General features: G+C 41.0%; 1 protein-coding gene across 7 annotated transcripts in view; it reads left to right on the forward strand.

The window, feature by feature from the left end:
- Positions 1 to 22,534, forward strand: part of LOC105491813 (SWI/SNF related BAF chromatin remodeling complex subunit ATPase 2) — a 207,934-nt gene that overhangs the window by 12,714 nt on the left and 172,686 nt on the right. For 2 of the 7 annotated variants that reach the window (XM_071077729.1, XM_071077734.1), the window contains exon 1: positions 13,946 to 14,095. The exons of 1 other annotated variant lie outside the window; for it this stretch is intronic. The gene's annotated coding sequence lies outside the window, so the exon portion shown is untranslated. Of the gene's footprint in view, positions 1 to 13,944; positions 14,096 to 14,683; positions 14,834 to 15,754; positions 15,894 to 16,347; positions 16,492 to 22,534 lie in introns of those variants that run through there. 4 more of the 7 variants (XM_071077735.1, XM_071077733.1, XM_071077731.1 and 1 more) reach the window with 4 other exon arrangements.

A 22,534-nucleotide genomic window follows, 5' to 3' on the forward strand; every position in this document is an offset into this window, starting at 1 on the left:
TGAACTGGGGGACAGAATTACTAGAAACAGAGAGAATAGTCATACAATAATCTATTATGAAGGCTTTAACAATGAAAATCCTTAGGGAATACTTAGAATTATAAGCAAGATACAATGGGAATTGTAAACTGTGATTATGGTACAAAAAATACATGATGAAAAAGATTGGAAAGAACTACAACTAAATTAGCACAGTGATTAGGTTGAGCCTGTGGAATTTAGGATGATTTTTTTCTTTAATCAAATATTTGGTAATATAATTTGTCAGTACAAAAAATACATGCAAATAATAAGAGTTATTGACAACAAAAGAGATGCTTGCACAAGACACTAAATTTTAGGTAAAATGAGGAATTATGCTTTAGACGTGGTAAAATGAAGGAAAACCATTCAAACATGCATGGCTTCGGGCAGTTGGAGATATTGAACTAAAATTTGCGGGGAGTAGTGAAGATTTGACACCTTGTTTTCTGAGCATGGGAGTGACCAAGAGTTCTGAAAGGGCATTCAAAGGAAGATGGACTGAGCAAGAAGGCCTAAAATGTGGGGATTTGGCCAAGAAGGTGCAAAAGGGCAAGTGTAAGTGAAGTCCATGGAAGGAACTGATCATAATTTACCTTAGAAAAAGGAGAAGTATTAAGTTAGGACAAAAAGACCAATGCAATTTAGTAGATTAAAAAGTAATTGACTTCTAAGAGTTAAAAAAAATTAGAGCAGATAATAATCATTCTTTGTAACTTCTTAGACAGATGGAACTAAAAAAAAATAGTAGCTTGATTTACTGAGTGTTTCCCCGTGTTGGAAGCGTAATATGTGCATTAAATCTATTGTCTTACGGCCGGGCGCGGTGGCTCAAGCCTGTAATCCCAGCACTTTGGGAGGCCGAGACGGGCGGATCACAAGGTCAGGAGATCGAGACCATCCTCGCTAACACGGTGACACCCCGTCTCTACTAAAAAATGCAAAAAAACTAGCCGGGCGGGTTGGCGGGCGCCTGTAGTCCCAGCTACTCGGGAGGCTGAGGTAGGAGAATGGCGTAAACCTGGGAGGCGGAGCTTGCAGTGAGCTGAGTTCCGGCCACTGCACCCCAGCCTGGGCGACAGAGCAAGACTCCGTCTCAAAAAAAAAAAAAAAAAAAATTCAATTGTCTTTTATAATCCTCATAACAATGCATTGTGTTAGGTGCCATTATAATAACCCCCATCTTCAGATGAGGAAACTGAGACAGAGTTTAAGATAGCCGGAACCTTAGAAATGTTTTGGAGCACATTCTCTCATGTTATGAATGAAGATAAAAGGGTTCACAGGTGATCTGCCATGTCCAAGGTCGCTTGACTTGCCCAAGATGGAACTTCATTTGATGAAATGGAGTTCACATTCTCTTTTGTTGATGGCCAACCCATTTCCTAGTGTTGCTGAGCCCTGCCATCAATAAGCATGTTATGGATTATTTTCAAAATTGATATGGAAAGGACTTCAGCAGTATTTCCTCATACATACTTTCCACATTTTCTCAATATATACATTGTCAAAGGTGCAAATTTTTTTTTCTTTAATGAGCTTTTTGAAAACTATTTATTTAAGAGACAAGGCCTTGCTCTGTTGCCTAAGCTGGAGTGCAGTGGTGCAGTTGTAATCTAGACTGAAGCCTAGAACTCATGAACTCAAGCAATCTTCTTGTCTCAGCCTCCCAAAGTGTTAAGATTACAAGCGTGAGCCACTGCACCAGACTTAAATGTGCAAATGTTGATGCTTACATCACTCAGTGTTCTTTGGTTTTTCCAAGTAGCTTTCCTTTTTCATTATTGGCAACATTATTTCAGATGCCACATATGGCAACTCTTTTTAAGCCTAGCAGTGCATCCATCACTAAAGTGAATTTTCTTTTTTCCTGGAGAAAGGGCATGGTGGATGTTATTCAGGAAAGAGGAACAGTTGTGATGACTCAGAACACTGATTAAAAGTTTAATTAAGTCCTAGCTAATGCAATAAGACAAGAAAAAGAAGTAAAAGGTATACAGATTGAGAAGGAAGTAATAAAATGGTCTTTGTTCACAGATGACATAATCATCTATATAGAAAATCTGAAAGAATCACAAAAATCCTCCTGGAACTAACAAGCAATTACAGCAAAGTTGCAGGATACAGGTTAATATACAAAAGTTAATTACTTTACTATATACCAGCAATGAATAAGTAAAATTTTAAATTAAAAAGACAATACCATTTACATTAACACACCCCAAAATGAAATACTTAAGTATAAATCTAACAAAATAGGTACAAAATATATGTGAAGAAAATTATAAAATTCTGATGAAAGAAATCAAAAAGGAATTAAATAAATGGAGATATATTCTATGTTCATAAATAGGATGACTCAATATTATCAAGATGTCAGTTCTTCTCAACTTGGTCCATATATTTAATGTAATGCTAACAAAAAGCTCAGCAAGTTGTTTTGTAGGTAATGACAAACTGATTCTAAGGTTTATGTGAAGAAGCAAAAGACTCAGAACAGCCAACACAATATTGAAGGAGAAGAACACAGTTGGAAGACTGACACTACCTGACCTCAAGATTTACCATAAAGTTATGGTAATCAAGACACTATGATATTAGTGCAACAGTAAACAAATAGATCAAAGGAACGCAATAAAGAGCCCAGAAGTGAATCCATATAAGTATAGACAACTGATCATAAAAAAAATAAATAAAAATAAAGGAATCTAGGCACAGAGCTTCACAAAAATTAACTCAAAATATACCATACACCTAAATGTAAAACACAAAACTATAAAACTCTTGAAAGATAACATAGGATAAAATCTAGATGATGTTGGGTTTGGCTCTTTAGATATAGAGGTACAATCCATAAAAGAAATAATTGATAAGCTGAATTTATTAAAATTGAAAACTTCTGGTCTGCAAAAAGACAATGTCAAGAGAATGAGAAGACAAGCCACAGACTGGGAGAAAAATTTGCAAAAGCCCTGATAAAGGAGTGTTATCCAAAATATACAGAGAACTCTTTTTTTTTTTTTTTTTTCCCCCCCCGAGACGGAGTCTCTCTCTGTCGCCCAGGCTGGAGTGCAGTGGCTGGATCTCAGCTCACTGCAAGCTCCGCCTCCCGGGTTTACGCCATTCTCCTGCCTCAGCCTCCAGAGTAGCTGAGACTACAGGTGCCCGCCACCACGCCCGGCTAATTTTTTGTATTTTTAGTAGAGACGGGGTTTCACCATGTTAGCCAGGATGGTCTCGATCTCCTGACCTTGTGATCCGCCCATCTCGGCCTCCCAAAGTCCTGGGATTACAAGGTTGAGCCACCGCGCCCGGCCTACAGAGAACTCTTAAAACTCAACAAGAAGACACAAACAACCCAATTTAAAAATGGCCCAAAGAACTTAACAGACACCTCACTAAAGAAGATATACAGATGGCAAATAAACATGAAAACATAGGCCACATCATATGTCACAGGGAAATGCAAATTAAAACAACAGTGAGATACTGCTACATACCTATTAGAATGACCAGAATCCAGAACACTGACAGTAGCACTGTCTGGTGAAGTAACCAGACAGTATGAAGCTGTCTGGTGAAGCTGTGGAGCAATGGGAACACCCATTCACTGCTGGTGGAAATGCAAAATGTTACAGCCACTTTGAAACATAGTTGGTGATTTCTAGCAAAACGAAATATATTCTTACCATACAATCTGGCAATCACACTTCCTGGTATTTACTTAAAGGAGTTGAAAACTACTGTTGACACAAAAATGTGCACACCAGAAGTTTATTGGAACCTTATTCGTAACTGTCAAAACTTGGAAGCAACCAAGATGTCCTTCAGTAAGTGAAGGACATCTTGGACATACATAAACCATTGTCTGGATATACATAAACTATGGTATATCCAGACAGTGGAATATTATTCAGCACTAAAAATAAATGAGTTAGGAAGCCATGAAAAAACATGGAGGGAACTTAAATGCATATTACTTAGTAAAAGAAGCCAATCTGAAAAAGCTGCTTTATTTTTTCTGAAATACCTACTGTATTATTCCAACTATATGACATTCTGGAAAAGGCAAAATTATGAAGAAAATAAAAGATCACTGGTTACCAATGGTTGAGGCAAAGGGGATGAATATACAGAGCACAGAGGATTTTTAGGGTAGTGAAAATACTCTGTATGATACTATACTGGTAGATAAATGTAATTATAGATTTGTCCGAACCCATAGAATGCATAGCACTAACTGTGAATATTAATTAAACTATGAACTTTGGATGATAATGATGTGTCAATGGAGGTTCATCAGTTGTAAAAAATGTACCACTTTGGTGTGGGATGTTAATAATGGGGGAAGCTAAGCATGTGTTGGGGAACAGACGGTATATAGGAAATCACTGTACCTTCCTTTCCTTTCAATTCCACTGTAAACCTAAAACTGCTCTGAAAAAGTCTTAAAAAGAGTGTCATTAATGTCATGAATTGACAATTCAACCCTACAAAAGAAGCTGTTTAGGTTATAAGTTGCCTAAGTGGTCTTACCTTTCAATGTTTATGCAATACTTTAAGTCTCAGATGGAGACAGTTTCTAGATATTTTTTCCTGGTTTTCAAAAATGCCCTGAATACTATATTGCAAATCAGCAAAGACCAGATACTGTACCTTTGACTATGACCAGAAACTAACAAATCCATCATGACACTACTAAAACATTAGGCCCTATAACCGTTAAGAGCAAATTTCACAGTCGAAACTCTCACCAAGGTGGGGAATTTTATAAATTTTGCTGTTAGCATATGTGACATAAAAACGAAAATATAATAATTAACAAAAATTTTCACTGTCATTAATTTGAATTAGGTAAGTGTGTCCACTTTACTACATTTCCAAAAGTCTGAAATTATTGCATATGCAATTTTAGATATTCATTGTTAATTTGCTTTCAATTTTTGTTAAATTGTTACATTTAATATATTTGCATAGTCGTGGGGGCATGTTCACATATGCTAATTGTGGTTTGTATATTACCAGTATCCTTGTAAAAATGACTTACAAAGAATGATTCTATTAGAAAGTCGTAACTGCTATTGAATTATTCTGATGTCCATGGATTCAAAATAGAAATAATTGATAGATATTCATAATATCTGGCTATTTGTCGATTGTGGAAAAAGAAGAACCAAGACTGACTTGTATGTTTTATTGTCATCCATCATTAACTGTTACTCATTTATCAAAAAAGATAGTTCAAATACAGGAACCCATTAGAAATTTTTATTTGAATAAGAATCATGGAATATAACCCATAAACTCCTGATCATAAGACCCATGTTTTAATAACCTGCTCTAAAAGCAGAATATTTAGGTAAGGGCAAGAAGTTTCTAACCTGTGTATCCCCTGTTGGCTCAAAGAATGTTTTTTAACTCATTATGAGTTAAAAGCCGTGGTGAGTTGTGTCCAACATTTTTTTAAAAAGAAGAAGAAATAGAATAGAAAATATTAACTTCAGAGGGCATTGTATTTAGTCAGGATAAGTATTGTTTTAGAAAACCTCATTTTAGTTACTGCGTGTTGGCTCTCAGATTCATACCTCATTTTTCCTTCGGCTCTGCTCTATAAGGCAGAGAGGGAGGGTGACCCTTGTGGGCTACACTTCCCATCTTCCTGTGTCAGCTGCAGTCAGGGCTGACTTCTAAGAGATGCTTACAAGCAAGAGACGGGACAGCTGGAACACAGGAAGAAGGCAGAAGGCGGAGTGTTCTCTTCTCTTTCTGCCTCTAGCTGCATCTCTACCAACAGTTGTACCTCCATCCCTCTAACTCCGAGAATCATCATGGTTTCAGGTTTCACTAGGCTACTCCGGTCTCTGGGCTTCATTAATTATCTCTTGGTTTCTCAAAGCCTAGAGGGGATAACTGATTTCTTACTGTTGCTACTCAATTCTTTAAAAGTTCTTAGCTCTTTCATCATCTATGTAACCAATTCCCTGAATTAAATTCCTTCTGTTTTCCTGGTCGGACCCTGACTGATACAATTCACTGTGTGAGTATGTTGAGTATGTGTATAACAGGTCATGATACATAATACATTTCTTACTGCGAGCAGTTTTGCACGTTAGCATGCAATGGATGGTGCTGAGGTATTTCTTTAGTTGGTCACTGATGGTTATCACTGAGTTGCAGAACATGATCTTGGAGCATTTTTCCTCTTCTTTTAAGGGTAACTATTGTATAGTAGATGATCTACTGACTGGGAATGTGGACACCACCATTCTAATCTTAGTGGGTGATCTTGGGTAATCCATTCAAACATGTGTTCTAGTGTATTATGTTTACTTTATGCATGGAACCAGAGGTTCTGAGATTGATATGTATTTTTTAAACCAGTGGTTATTATAAGTTTCAATGGTACCATTTTAAGTAAGACTGATACATAGTCTGTAATAGCTTAAAGACCAGTGATGATAGCATTTGAAGACTGTTTAAAAGAATAGTCATTTATTTAGAACATGAAATTATGCTTTCACTATTATTTTCCTCAATTAGTAAGTAGTTATGTATTATGTTAGCATTAGAAATAATAGCTCAACATTCTGGTCTTAAGTTCTTGGGAACATAATTGACATTGATATGGGCCAAGAGAACTGCAGACTATTAGGTAACTGTGGTTACAGGTAATGTCAGTTGATAAATCATACCATAAAATCCACCCCTGATAAGTGGATATATTTTTAAAGTATTTTAATAAAATATAGGTAAAGGGTGAGATCAACCTCTTTAAGATTCAAATATACCCTCAAACCCTAAGTCCTAAGTATTAAACAACCACCAAACAGTTGTATATTGTGATGTTTTTAATCTGATCAGAGAATTCCTTGTTTTCCCCCATATTTAAGGAAAGTCTGCTATTGAAAGGTACCAAGTAGTCTTCTCAATAGTAAAATTCCAACAGGTATCACAATGTCTCTGGTAAGATGAGCAATTGAATATGCACAGTTCCAGATCAAATGTGAGCTTTTCCTTTAGGCCCAACACTCATTGAAGTCAGTGACTGTTCAGTTGAGTTTATCTGGAGGGGAGATAAAAGCTTCCTGCCCAGCATTAAACTTGCCCCATGCAGAATCCAGATGCTTGCAACTCTTTCCTGAAACTTTTTATATTTGTTTTATATATTCATCACTTTCTGGCTGGTAACACCATTGAAAACTAAAATAAAGTCATACCATTGTGGAATGTATTTTGTCCCTACCTGTGGAGAAACTAACTTTATTTTTCTCCAAAGCAGAATATTTATTTTGGGTTTCTAAAGAGTCATCTAATGTAATTTCAATAGTTGTATCCGCTTTGATATATTCCTGGCTTACTTTCTACTCATCTCTTGAATTTACATAGAACTTCAAGTGTAGAAAACAGGATTGAAAAAAGACAATAGTGAATTGTGCTTTTGTGTACTGAACTTGAAGTAAGAATCTGGTGAGTGACACAACATAAGCCAAGCTGGAAAAGGGTCACACACCAACAAAAAGCAATGAATAGTAACCAAAAAGATAAGCCCAATAACAGCTGAAGGTGGTCAAAAAGTAAAATACTGTAATAAAATCTCATATAACAGCATGGGAGAGGAATACACGGATTTAGCTGACGGGCTTAGAGGTTAGCTACAGTGTTACATTGGTACCAAAGCACATTATCAATCAGAGAAGCACAGTACAGAACAAAGGGTAGCAGGTGCAATGGCTGGCCAAACAAAAGTGAAAATAGCTGAACAATTTACAACAGAAAATTTGAGAACCTGAATTCATGTTCTGATTTCCTCATGTACAACTGCCCCCAAAGATGTGTCAAAACCTCAAAGACACATTGATGACAACACAAAAAAATCTTTCTAGTCTAGTCAACAATATATAACGCAGTACTATTGAGAAAATGCTTTAGAATAAACTTATCCTCAGAAAGCCCATCTCTAGAGACAAATGGAGTCCTTCTTTGGGCAGTTAGAGTGCATTTGGTTTATCTAAAAACACTGAGTTAGGATTTTAAAGGGTAGATATGTTTGGATATATAAAATGTGCACACTTAGTTTTATAAAAGTTATGGAGAGGATTAATTTCTTATCAGAAAATTACCCTAGGTTATTGAGGCTGCTGATACCTCTGGGTCAGTGATTCTTACCCCTTTCGGGGAAGATCCCCTTGAGAATCTGATGAAATGTAGAGACTCTGTCTGCAGAAAGCGTACATTAACATGATCCTAGAATTTTGAACACAGTTTCAGGGAATTCTTAGAAGCCTCAAAGATCATTTGTATTCCACCCCCATCAACCCTCCATTATGGATTAAGAACCCTGTACTGATGACAAATTTTGGGGCAGTTTTTACATGAGCAACACAGATTACTCTGAGTCTTGAATTCTACCAAGCTTAGTTAAAAATTCTGATTTCATCATTTAGTCATCTCCAAGCTGTTTAATCACATCCCCCTTACAGTTAAAAAGCAAAAAAAAAAAAAAAAAAAAAAAGATAGAGCATGATTTATGTATATTTATTCATAACACATGTATTCAATATTAATATATTATATACATTAAAAACATACACAAAATAGAAATTATAAAAGAATAAGATGAATATAATAGAAAATTTTCAATTATCTTGCTAATCATGCTATCATACAATCAATAGTATCTCATGGAAAAGTACATGCTTAGATCAGAATTCATCATTCATGAAAGTTAATATAAATCCAAATTTCAAATAGTCCTGGAAAATTGTGAATGTTTTTGACCTGTTTCTTGTTAGATCTAATTAGGCTGTCATTGTTTTACTCCTCAACCTGACTGGAAAAGAGTTCTTAGAGGTTAAATTGGCAAATTTGATCCTGATTTTCACCTGTGCTTATATTACTGGTATTATCTCAATCTTCTATCTCTTCATGGGAATTGTTTTTTAAGCCACTTGCTCTCCAAATAAGAGAGTTGATTGGTTAAACCTAGATGATATAATCTTATGAATTTATTTAACGTGGAACCTGCAAACTTGAGGCAGTATCAATGCTTAAAAAGATGTCAATGACAATGAAAGAACCAGAAGGTGCCAGTGTCACCCCTCTGCCTGTGGCGCTTTTTGTTTTTCAGTCCTCTTCAGCTTCACTACGTGACACATGACCAGTTTACTTAGGGACCATGGAAAGACTCTAGGGTCAAGGGTCAAGGAGTATAATAAATACACATAAAGCTCTTTTTTTTTGTCCTGGCATCATTACTTTTTTTAATTATCAAAGAAAAAAAGAAACAATTGCTTCTGCTCTTCCTATATCACAATGAATTGTCTTGGTCACTCCACTTTGGAGATCGCTGCCTTAGGCAAATTACTTCCTGATTCTCAGTTTCCTCACCTGTAAAATGGAGATGAAGTCATAGATCTCATAGGGTTAAATGGATTAAACAACATATGTACAAGTCTCTGCACAACTTCAGGCATGTAATTTAAAATAGAAATGAAAAGGAGCTGCAATTATAATTATTATTACTGTATTAAACAATTGCCATGTGTGCATTCATGTTACTCCTATCCTAATTTAAAAACAAACAAACAAAACCACTTGTCAGTGCTCTTTCTATAACTACAAGAGCTGTAACTTCTCCTCATCTTCCCACATCCGCCCTCCCCAAAACAAAATAAAACAAAAACCAAAAACATTTTCCAAGCCTTTTCAAGCCTTGGCAGAGAATGTAAAGATTCAGAACACTTATTGATGTTGTTCATTAACATGATAATTACTAATAGTGAAGACCTGCTAAATTTTCTATGTCAGGTAATTTTATTATCTATCTCTCATCCTTTCCTTCAACAAAGTTTTTTTTTTTTTTTTTTTTTTTTTTTTTTTTTTTAAATACAATGTGCTAGGTATCAGGCTAATTGCTGAAGTTTCAAAGATGAATCGAAACACCCTTCAGGCACTAACCATCTAGAGGACAACACCAAACGAATAATTGCATCCAAGTGCTATAATGGAGGTGCACACTGGTTGCTATGGGAGCAGAGTAGGACAAGCAGCTTCCTCTGCCTGGGGAGAACAGGGAAGACCACTAGAAGGATTCTGGGTCACAGTTGAGTCTTGAGGATGTGGGTTGAGGACCTGCACTTTAGTCAGAGGGGAAAATGTCCAATGTGGTCACTTAGGAACCAAACGGTAGACAGGTTTTCCCTGAGCCCAAGCATTTTGGCAGCGGGGTCTACAACGCTGGTAGAGACCTGTCCATGCACAGCCTAGGATAACATGCGAAGGAGTTTGAAACTTATCGTAAAATGGATTGGGAACAGACAAAGGATTTTAAGCTAAAGAATGATATAATCATAAAGAGAATTGGGGGTGGTATCTTAGGGGAATGATTGTGAAAAACATAATTTATTGAACATGCCCATTAGAAAAAAAGAGATAGTGGGGTGTGGTGGCTCACACCTGTAATCCTAGCACTTTGGGAGGCAGAGGCAGATAGATCACTTGAGGTCAGGAGTTCCAGATCAGCCTGGCGAACATGGTGAAACCCTGTCTGTACAAAAATTACAAAAATTAGCTGGGTGTGGTGGTGGGCACCTGTAATCCTAGCTAATTGGGAAGCTGAGGTTCGAGATTCCCTTGAACCTGAGAGGCGGAGGTTGCAGTGAGCCAAGATCCCACCACTGCACTCCAGCCTGGGCAACAGAGCAAGACTCTGACTCAAAAAGAAAAAAAAGAAAAATGGAGAGAGAGGAGTGTTGATTTCTGTAATAAATTTACTTGCTAATTCTAAACTATTCTTTAAATTAAATGTCAGCTGATTCAATTTGTCAAAGCTTGGTTTCCATAACTGAAGATGAAATACTCACTGCCTAAATGGTCTTACCTGCTTATGTTTGAAGCTAGGCAACATTTCAGGCAGCATTAGCAGTTTGTCTGTTGGGACTAGAAGCTTCCTAACATTGTGCATGGAATTATTCTTTATGAGGGTGTTGTATCCAGATATCAAGTTTGAAATCCAATATCTCCTCTATACAGAATGCCAACCAAAGCAGACTTACATAACAAGTGAACGTGGCCATATAGACATGAAAAAGTGACTTCTATCTTTTGATACCAAACTAGAAAGAGAAAAGCAAGTTCAGAGAACACATTATGACTCATCAAAGTCCAAAAAGAAAAGCTTCGTGTGAATGTAGCACTCTGTGCAGCCTCCTGGAGTCCTTTTACCCTCCAACCACATTTGCTTTTGTATGATTTTCTGCAAAACAAAACAAAAAACCCCATCATTTTCCTCCTTCACTTCAATTGTTAAATTTCGTTTTACCTCAGAGGTGAAACTCATGCTATATGTTCTACAATCTTCTTTTTGTACCAAGTGAATGATGCTGCCTTTTCATTTCTCCTGAGTTTAGGCCTTATTTTATAAAATTCCTAACTGCTGGGGTACAAACTACAAACAAGATGAATTTTTAGAGGAAAGACTTGAAGGGTGATGGGGGAAGGTGGTGCTTTCTTAGACCAACGTGAAGGGAGAGGGAGATGCAGTATCTATATTTAATCTCTGTTCCCAATGATATATTTTATTTTCAATTCCCATAGCTGTGCATATACAATACATGGACACCAACGCCTCCAAGGACAACATCAAAATTTTGTATGAGCTGAAGAATATACACATATAACAAAGGGAATGTTTTCTTCTTTACTTTCCCTCTGACAAAATGCCAGAGGGAATGGACAGTTTCTTTTTCCAGGGACTTACTAATTGATTGGGTTTTGTTTTTGTTTTTTGAGGATTTGCATGGCAAGTGGAGGTAGAATCTTAAGGGGATAAAGGGCATTTATTCACAAGGGAATGAAAGTGAAGTTATCAATTTCTGAAAATTGGCATGTGAGGTTGGCATGCCAGGGAAACAAATTAAGACCCTAAAAAATGAAAACCTAATACTCTCAATGTAATAAGCATTGCTATTAGGTTAAATCTCTTTATTAGAGACAGCTAGGTCATCCGGCTATATTATTAGTTGCGACTTATTAGGCAGTTAGAAGTTAGTATTTATGTTACACTTTTACTACACTACTAATCTTGCTTAAAATTTCTCACTATATATTTCTCAGTTAATAGTTACACCGGCATATCCTCAGGCAGAAAAGCAAGTTCTTACAATGGATCCTTCAGGGCGCACTATATTCTATTTCTCTTAGCCGTATTATTATCTTTTGTTGTCTTGAGGTTCACTTCAAGATAGACAGAAAATGATGAAGCTAAAGTTAACAAGCAAGTAATAAGACCTTAGAAAGCTATGGGGTGGGTGATCACCAACACTCCTAGCCATCATGAAAATGGTGCCCTGGTGGGCTCTCCTTCAGCCAGCAGTGGACTAGTGATATAAACAATTCTTGCTTCTTAATTACTACATGGCAGCATTTGGCGTTCTTTCCATTACTTCTTGTCTTCAACTTATCCAGCTTGAAGTTTTAAGCATCCTAGAACTGCATTTCAGACCCAGTTGCTCAAATGGAGTCAATTTTGTAACAGTAAAATGGTCTTAAAATAGGATTTTACTCTAGGGGGAAAAATCCTCAACCAGATAGTCACAGTGCACTTTGAATGACTAATTTAAGCCATTACATTACGAAATAAGGGATAAATCATACTTTTCATAACACTACTGCATAGGAACAGTTTTAATTTTAAGAGTCAAGCACCTACATTAATCTGAGTCTAAAGTAATAGGGCCCTGATTTAAAATCTCCTAACATTCTTTCACACTTCATAAAACTAAAAATAAAATTGTCTCACCAAACACTGACCTACTGGTCCGGCCAAAGTACTGTATTTCAAGGAAAATTGGAGCAAAGAGGTCTCAAAACCGCGACTTGCCAGCAGATTACAATTTGTAGCCTTAATTGGTCTTAAATGCGGGGTGAGAGGGAAGAGACTACGGTCTGCAGAGAATAAGAGATTTATTCCTCTTTTTAAATCAAAACCAGATTCCATGCTTCAGCCACCCCCTAACCCGCCAGCCCCGCCCCCAGGGATTGTTTTTCCGTAATTTTGTAAATATTTTAGCGAAGATGGCAGGTGAGGGAAGGTTATAGTGCTGTGTCTAGTCCACGAGGTAAAGAGAGAGGTTAGGGTGGGTTTACTTATTTATAAGGCGTTCAGCCTCTCAGCTGTTTCTCCCTTGTTGGCATTTGGAAGCTTGCAGTCCTTCAGGGAAGAGACAGATTTGGCAGGAATGTTCTTTGTGCCCGCCTTCTTTTTTTTTTTTTTTTTTTTTTACGGGGAATAGGGGGCAGATTTATAATGACAGCCTTGGGGAAGGGGGAGAAAAAGTTTCAGCCGGCACGACAATGCCCGTTTTTTCCACAGTCAACACTGTGCCACAAACAGCTTTGGTGCCACTCGGAGCCCTCCCCCCCATCCCCTCCCTTTCTCTCTGCAGGCTCGCACTGGCAGGCGGAGGCACAGTTAAATTCCAGCACCTTCTCCACATACCCCCAAACTACTACGCGCTATTACTACGGCTGCCCTCCCTTTTTGCTTCGCCTCCTCCCCTTCCCCAGTCTCCCTGGAGGAGCCCCGCAGCGCCCGCAGAAGAGGACTCCCAGGGAAGGGATAGCGGGCGCCCAACTCCAGCAGGGCTGGGGGCTTTCTGCATCCTGCGCAGTTTCTCTGCTCCAGGCACAAACACCGCCCGAGAGCCGGCGCCTTGCAGGCACACACGGATCCACGCATACAGTAGAGCTGTCTCGATCCACATTCTTGCACACCGCCCCCTCCTCCCCCCGCGCTCCCGGAGTCGCTGAGCTGGGCGAGTGACAGGCGCGTCCCGCCAACCCGCGCCCGGGCGGGCAGGGAGGAGCGGCGCGCGGGGCCAACTGCGGCACGTCTTCCGGCGCCCGTGGAGGAGGCGAGGGTGGGACGCTGGGCGGAGCCCGAGTTTAGGAAGAGGAGGGGACGGCTGTCATCAATGAAGTCATATTCATAATCTAGTCTTCTCTCCCTCTGTTTCTGTACTCTGGGTGACTCAGAGAGGGAAGAGATTCAGCCAGCACACTCCTCGCGAGCAAGGTAAATATAACTTACAACTCTTTTCTCCTCTTTCCCCTCCCTTCGGCCGCCCCGCTGCAGCCGCCGCGCAAACCCCTCCAGCACCGCGCCGCCTTCGCCCGGGATTATTCATTATTATCCTAATTATTATTTATTGTGCATGCAAGGAGACCAAAACAAACAGGCGGGCCAACCGCCACAACAAAAAAAGCCCGCCTCCTCCCCGCGGGCCTCAGGTGGAATGCTGTAACGACAGCTCCCAGGCGGCCGTGGAAGAAACGAGAAAGTTTCAACCGAACCTTGCTGTTCTAATAATAACAGTAATAATTACTACTTCAAGGGGGCAAAGGAGGAAAAAAATCCCAACAAACCACAGCCTTGATCCTGAGTAGGCAGTCAGATGCGCTGCCAACTCAAGGTTGCAACACACACATTCGGCCAGGTTGCAATACCCCCCATCCCCTTAAAAGCGAGGCGGGGGGAGGGGGATGGCAGCTGGAGGGGGAAGGCCTGGGGTACAGGGGAGGAGGATGGAAACGCTTCTGTTCATCCCGAGGTACCCTCCCCGGAAGAGTTGGAAGGGGAACGGGAAAGGAGGGCGAGGAGCCCAGGCTGGCGGCGGGGCGCCAGCGAACACTGCTGCCACCAGCTTCCCAGGGACTTGTTTAAAGGGCTCCGGCTGCGGAGACGTGAGCGGATCGCAGCGGGAGAAGCCCGAGCTGACGCGCAGAGGAGGCGGCGGCCACTGCCGCGGGGCCGGTGCGTGCCTGATCGGAGGTGTCACCTCCACTTTCCGCGTTTCCTCCGGCGTGGATGGGGACGCTGATTGGTAGGCAGGCCTTTAGGCAAAGGGGCTGACAGGGGGCTGCGCCCCGGGCGCTGCGGACGTCCCTGCCCCTGTACCTGGCGGCAGCGCAGGCTCGGGTGTTGAAGTTCGGGATGTCCGGCCCGGGCCGCACTGCTGGAGGGGAGGGAGGAGGCCCCCAAGGAGGTCGGGCACGGAGGTGCTCGCCAGGCTCCGTTACCCTGCCCTTCCTCTCCCTGGGTCTGTGTTCTTTTGCTTCGCGTCTTCCCCTTGCTAGCGCCGCGGGAGCTGCGGGCGTGGGGCGCCTGCGATCGTCCGGGTGCTAGGGGCGCGCCGGGACCCGGGAGAGCCACGGCGGCTGCGGGCAGGGGAGGCCATGATCCCGATAATCTTCTCTGCCTGACTGTCACAAACAGGACCCGCGCACCATCGGGCAGCGGCGGTGTCATTCGTCCGGGAAGGGGAAGGGCTGCAGTGGGGAAGGGAATAGGGGGGTGGCGAGGGCGGGAGGCGGGGAGACCGAGTAGGAGCCTCCTCTTAACGATGACACGCACTCCTTCCTTCTCGCTCCCTGCTCAGGAGTTTGCTTTATTCCCATCCCAATCTGGTTTACCCCTTCCTTTGCTCTCCCCCTCCACCCGGCCGTCCTCCCTCCTCCCGTTTGCGTTGCAAAACACGGCCATGCCATCTGCAAAGGTGTCGCGATGCACTTCCCTAAATAACCGGTCCGGCGCGCCAGCCCCTCGGCGCCCTCCGGTCGCAGGGCTCACACGGAGCACAGTGCTCTCAGTGCCCCGCACCAGGCCTCGCAGCCTGGGCGCAGTTACACCGCGCAGGGCGGGGCGCGGCAGTGCGGGCTCCAGGGGACACCCGCGCCTTGGCCGGGGCACTTGGGCCGGTTTCCGGTACACGCGGGGAAATCGCCTCCTGCCAGTGTCTGATCGCTCGCCTCCGCCTTCGCCGCCTGGATTGCATTATTATTTTTATCCGGGTTGCCGTTTGCTGCGGATGGTGGTGAGCGCGGGGCTGGCTGGGCTGCTTGGGGGGTGGGGTGGAGGGAAGTTGGACGTGGATCAGGCAGGAAAAAAAAAGTTTGGCAGGGCGGCTAAGTAGGGTGGAGGGGTGGGAGGGGGCGGCGAGCTCCCGCGGCTCGAGCCTCCGCGCCCTCCCGGCCGGCGCGAGTGTGTCTGCTCGTGAGTGTGAGTGCGAGTGTGAGTGTGTGTTGTGCGCGCAGGAGCCAGTGCGTCGGGAGCAGCGGCTCGGGCAGCTGCTCCTGCCCGCACCCTCCCCTGGAGCCCGGGAAGGACAAGGCGAGGTTTGGTGGCGAGGGCTGGTGGGGGTGGCGTGTGCGTGTGGTTGTGAATGTGTGTGTGTGCGCGCGCGAGCGGCAGAGAATCAGGAAGTCACAGCAACGAAGCGCACACAGCACACAGACATGTTTGATTGCCGTGACATGACGCGCGCGAGGGAGGAAGCGGCGGCGGCGGGGGCCGGGCCGCGGGCTGTGGCGCGGGCCTAGAGCTGCGGCTCGGAGACCGGTTCCTGTCCGCCGGCCGCGCCGCCACCCCAAGCTCCGCGAACCCCGCGCCCCTTTTTGTTCCGCGTTCTCCAGGTAAGGAGCCTGCGCAGCCCTGCCGCCGGCTGTGTGCGGAGCTTTTCAGTTTTTTCCCTGCCAGCCCCCTCCGGTCTCCCGGCTCGCCTTTCCTGCAAAGTCAGGCAGGCGGGGGAAATGGGCTCCTTGTCCTCGGATCGATTGCGTGGAAAACTTTCCAGCGGGAGGCACCATGAGGGGGAAGAAGGCCTTGCTGGCTGCTGCTGTTGCTTGTCAGTTCTTTCTCCTCCGGGTCCGGAGAGTGTGAGTCGCTGCGCCCCGGGGCTGTTGCACATTCAAACTTCGGGCCTAAACGTACCTCCAACTCTCGCAGGATTTACTCCGGCAATAAAATAAATATTCAAAGTCGTCCACTAGCTCTTGCCAGGCGTTTGGATTTTTTAAGGGAATGAGGAAAGCTTGGGAGCCGAGGGAGTGGGGGTGTTGTGCAGAATCCATTCCTTATTCAATGTCTGCACCGGGTGTTATGTAATTTTAGTAGCACATGGGTGTAAAGCCTAGACTGGGCTTCTCCCCTTCTTTGTTTATATAACTTTTGGGTGAGTTTTGCAAGGTTGTCTCTTTTTTTTTTTTCCTCCTCCCTAACCTGATGGAGGTTGGTGCTTCGGTAAAAGCAAAGCGACCTGGGCTAGTAATTTTTTGGAGAGGTGTCATCATTGTCTCCTTTCTGGTCGTCTATGTAGGCATGTATGACTTTATATGTGTACTCTTAGAGCACAAGGAAGACATTAAGGATACACAGTTTGTTTACTGCATTGAGTGGTTATTTTTAACATTTCTGCCTTACCAATAGCGAGTTAAATTTCAAACTTCCATTTCAAAAGACTTAAAATTTACACCTGGTTCTGTGCCTTGCTTGTCTGAAGAGAGAATGCTTGCATAAATAATGAGATTGTTGCTTGAGTGTTGAGTAGCAGAAAATTTCTATCTGACCACCAAAGACTCAGAAACCATTGAGAACCCTAATAATAATTTAAAAAGCCATACCCAATGTTATGTATGTGTATACTTACATATTAACCTTCAAATATTTTCAGTAATATTCTCCATCTGCTATCTGGGGGGCCACTACCAGAAGCTTATTGGCCAGCATTGGCATTTTAGGCTTCCAGGCTACCTCTAGCACATTGGTGAAGTGTTAAGAGGCGTGGCAGATTTGAATCCTAGTTGCTGCATTGTTATGCAAAATGAGACACACTTTTTCTTTTAGGAATCTAATTGCTCTTTTATTCTCCTAGCCTTGCTTTCTTTTTTTCCTCAAATGTTTCTTTACAATGCAAATGTTTGCTATTGTAAAGAGGGGATTTAGAGACACCTGTTAGGTCCAAAAGATACTTATTGCGGTAGACTGAGGGGAAAAAATAAAATAAAAACAACCCAGTAGATCAGAGGTCCATCTACCTTGGGGGCATCAGAGAGATGCCATTTTTGTAAAGAACATTTAAAATGAATGAGGAATGTGGGGTATCAGAACCCTTGAAGAGGGTGTGGGGAGGGACGGCTTCCTTCAATGCAGCCTTTCTCTTATGACTTATATCAGTTACAGCCCAGCATCAGGACTAGCTGCACTGTGGTGTTTCACAGAAAATATTCACCACAAGAGCATGTTCAAAGCAGCCTTAGATCTTTTCTTTTGTTCGTTTGTAAAGTGGTTTTTGAGCATTTCTCGTCAAGTTTCTTGAAAAGTGCTTTGACCAACACCTGAGGCTTAGAATTGATTAAAAAAAAAAAAAAAAAAAAAAAAAAAGAAGTGCCTCGGCTTGTATTATATTGTTAATGCTTGAATTCTGTTTAAAGTATTCCTGACATGGTATAACTAGAAAGTAACACTTTTGCAGATAAGTATTTAAAATTTTTTTCTTTGATTAAGTTTAAGATAAATCATTCTACAGGCCAGTATAAAAGCATATCACATCCTTTTCTAAAAGTTAATTGTGGTGCTTCTTCTATTACTGTAATATTTTGACATTTATTATTATGCATTACAGCAAGAGCATAAAAAAAGAAGACTTTTATAAATTATAAAAGTGGTGCTGTCCTCCAGTGTTTTCTTGTTTTTTTTTTTTTTCTCCTTTAGAAGTCTTCCTTTGTAAACAAGGCCTTTGTCAAACTCTCTTAGGTCAGCAGCTTTTTGATACCCCAGAGAAATAATAAATCACTATTTATGACATCTTGACATGCTGCCATGAGGGCAACCGAATTGTCACAAATGTAATATTAAGGACTATTTCCCAGCATTTGCAAGTGGAAGGAGTGTTGGTAGGACCTGATTTAACCACTTTAATATTTGATTCTTATTGTTTCTGGTCAAGACGATTTTAAGGGACAATAGGGACAAATTCTTTGGTTAACATGAGTGACCTTAGAAAACTATATGAGTTACATTTCTCTTCTGCTGTATTTCTTGTGAGCAGATGAGAACATTTCCGTAGTATGAAAACAACATTTGGGGGCTATTTCTGATTTCTCCTTTTTAATGTAAAAGAATTATCTTCTAAATTGTTTTTTTCCCCTTAAATGTTGTGTTTTGGAGATGTTTTTGGCCAATAGAGGATGTGAATTTTCTGTCACTTTTGGAAGAGTTCTTATTAGGGGACTCTGACCTTTAGCCGGTTAATAAAGTCATGGGTCTTTCCCTAAGTAGTTGTGAGTAGAAAATACACATGGTGGTAATTTATTTGATAGCATATTTAGGAAGGCCTGGAGTGATTATTTTTTCTATATAGAATCTTACGACTTTATACTTACAAGGGAGTATAGGAGTCTAAAACTATGTTCTGCCAGAGTCATTATGAAAGAGAGCATATTTATTTACATAAGATATTTATCATTAAGTTAAATGGGATCTTGCAACCTGGATTTGTACAACTGCCGCTTTCTTACTGTTTATTATGACTTTATTATTACCTATGTTAATATAGCACTTTTTCTTGAAAGTGTAGGATATGTGAGAGAGAGAGCTTTTAAGTAGTGAAAGTTGTAAAGATATCGTTAAAGATGCTTGAATAATTATACCTCAGAAAAACATAGACTAGAGTCAGTGAAATTCAGGAACAAAATAGCTGGTCTTTTGAATGTTTGATACAACCACCTCATTAATTTACACATTTGGAATGATGCTTTAGATATGGAATACAAGATTTTGGCCTGAAACTCTGACATAATGTCCTTTTGGATTTCTGGGTTTGTAATACATTATTATATAATTGAAGCCTAGTATGAATTAGGATATTTTGTTAGATAGCTAAGACTTCCAGAATATTTGAACAATTATAATCTGGCTATATACCTGTAAGATTTAAAACATTTTTAAAAATCACAATATTCTATAGTATTTTTAGGTGGATTAGTATCAATTTAAGTATCAATCTTTTTTTTTTTTTTTTTGAGATGGAGTCTGGCTCTGTCGCCCAGGCTGGAGTGCAGTGGCCGGATCTCAGCTCACTGCAAGCTCCGCCTCCCGGGTTCACGCCATTCTCCTGCCTCAGCCTCCCGCGTAGCTGGGACTACAGGCGCCAACCACCTGGCCCGGCTAGTTTTTTGTATTTTTAGTAGAGATGGGGTTTCACCGTGTTAGCCAGGATAGTCTTGATCTCCTGACCTCGTGATCCGCCCGTCTCGGCCTCCCAAAGTGCTGGGATTACAGGCTTGAGCCACTGCGCCTGGCCTTAAGTATCAATCTTTTGCCAATATATCATCTACATCTATGCAAGCACTAATATTTTAGAAACTTTTTAGAAACCGGCCTAATTTAAATATGGGCTGGCTGTTTTGTAAGTTGATGAATGGGGCCCACAGAAGTTGAAATAATATTTAAAGTTCGAAAACCATTAAATATAATTGAAACTCCCTCCTTTAAAAAAAAAAAAAAAAAGACTAAATTCAGAATTTGGAATTCAAAATTCTTTAAAAATGGTAAAAATCTCTAACCAAAAAGAAACATCATATATTGGCTTACAGGTTATCCAAGGGAAATTCTATATCAGTTTACACTTAAAATGCGTTTTTCTGGTTCAGGATGATTCTATATTTCTTTACCTACTTGATGTAGTATATTTCAGTTTTTACCATCCCACTGGGAGATGCGTTATCACACATGGAAACTGGATGTCCTGAAGGAAAGCCTCCTCCCATCTTCCCCCTCTGCTTTGTTGAACTGGGCGTGTAATAAATGGCTTCGCAAATATTCACAATTATTTTGTGGCTTGCTGTTGTGCTATACTAAAAGACCATTAAGCAAAGTCCAAAATTCTGTAAAAAACAGATGATCTGTAATTGATAATTTATGTGTTTTGAAGAATGTACCTGAACATTTAATATTGTATTTATAATAGCATATTGAATACAAATAACAAATGGTAAAGTGCATGGGCCATGTGATACACAGAGAGGGAGATCAGGATGAGCTTTCTTGAGTTGATGGGGTAGATAAGGTCTTTGAGATGGGATAAGGTTGCTGTAGGGGGAGGGCAGAGGTGGGGGTGGTGGCATCTGAGCATCCCAGATCAGAAGAAAGCCCCGAGATCACAAGAGACCCGGCTTGAAGGAACGTGGAAAGACCAATGTACCTGTTTTGACCTGGTTGCCTGGAGCAAGAAGTTCTGGTTGGGGAGAATTTTCAGAAGATAAAGTCGGAGATTGTGGAAAGACTTGACTTGCAGGCTAAAGCATGAATCTTTTACCCAATCTGTATTGGAGGCTTGTCTCAGAAGTTTTGAGCAAGGGAATACATGAACAAAGCAATATTTTAGATTAATCTGGCAAATTGTGGATTCAAGTCCGGAGTGGGAATTAAGCTGTTAGAAGGATCCTGGCAATAATGCGAGCATATGATAGCTCACAAGGTATCTTTATATCTCATATTTTATTTGATTCGTATCAAAATTGAAGTTGTAGTCAGCTACTATTATCTCTATTTTATAGGTAAGGAGGTTGAAACTCAAGTTAAATGAACTCATTTGTTGATTTTTTAAAAGGCATATTAACATCATTAATGGCTGTTACCTATTTTAACTGCAATGAACTTGGAGTTCATTGTTGAATTGTTGCTACTATGAAAGTCAGGGCCAGTTGACATTTAATGAGTGCCTATCATATAACTTTATTTCATTCAGCATATGATGGTTGAGTTTTACTCTTCAGTAAAAATGTGCCATTTCAACCAGACGTTTTTAAAGTATGTATTTCAGACTCTTCTTTTTATATGTTTAAAGTATAAATAAACTTATCTTGGCAGACAGAAAAGGAAGTGGCTATTGTTGATTCTTATCAACATCCAGAATGAGGTTGCTTTGCAAAAGGGCCTAACCTAGGAGAGAGAGGCATATGTGTAAACGTACATGACCTACTACCTTTCAGAGTGTCATGATTTGAAACTAACTTTTTTTTTTTTAGTTTGTTAGGTTTTGTTTTGACCAGTTTGCCCAGCAGTTTGGGTTCCACTGAATTTTAAAAGTGATAGTCATCTGTGATTACCTTTATAACGACTAATGGACATGAGTCTTAGAGTAGAGGATGCTTTGCTAAAGGGTTTCTTAACACTTTGGGTTTTCTCGTAAATTCCCTTTTTAAAACAATTCTTCCTTTGTGGGACCATTGTCAGTCCTCATGGAAAGACCATGAAATTGCATCACAGGTAGACTCTTTTGAGATGGCAACTCATGGTATCTATAGGGGTGGTAATGTTAAGAGGCAGGATCCTATTAAGGCAGTGTCTGAGGTTCATGGGGGACTAATTAGCTGCTGCCCGAGTTTGTTGTTATCTTCTTTTGTGCACAGAGCTGCCTCACAGCCTTTGCCAGGTCTGACTCTGGGCAAGGACGGTTCCCAAGGCAGTTTATTTAAAGTGAGGGCGGCAGCTCACACACATCCTAATTTGTTTCCCTGATTGAAAGATGAAGGAGAGTTCACAGAAGCCCAAGGAACAGAGGAAAGTTTTAATCCAACAACTTTTAAAAAACATATTTGACTTTGAAACGAATGGGAAAGTGTCGTGAATAACCACAAGAATGCTGAAGAAATGTTTTCAATGATTTTCTAGGGT

The sequence above is a fragment of the Macaca nemestrina genome, chromosome 14, assembly GCF_043159975.1.
Source record: "Macaca nemestrina isolate mMacNem1 chromosome 14, mMacNem.hap1, whole genome shotgun sequence".
NCBI classification, from domain to species: domain Eukaryota; kingdom Metazoa; phylum Chordata; class Mammalia; order Primates; family Cercopithecidae; genus Macaca; species Macaca nemestrina.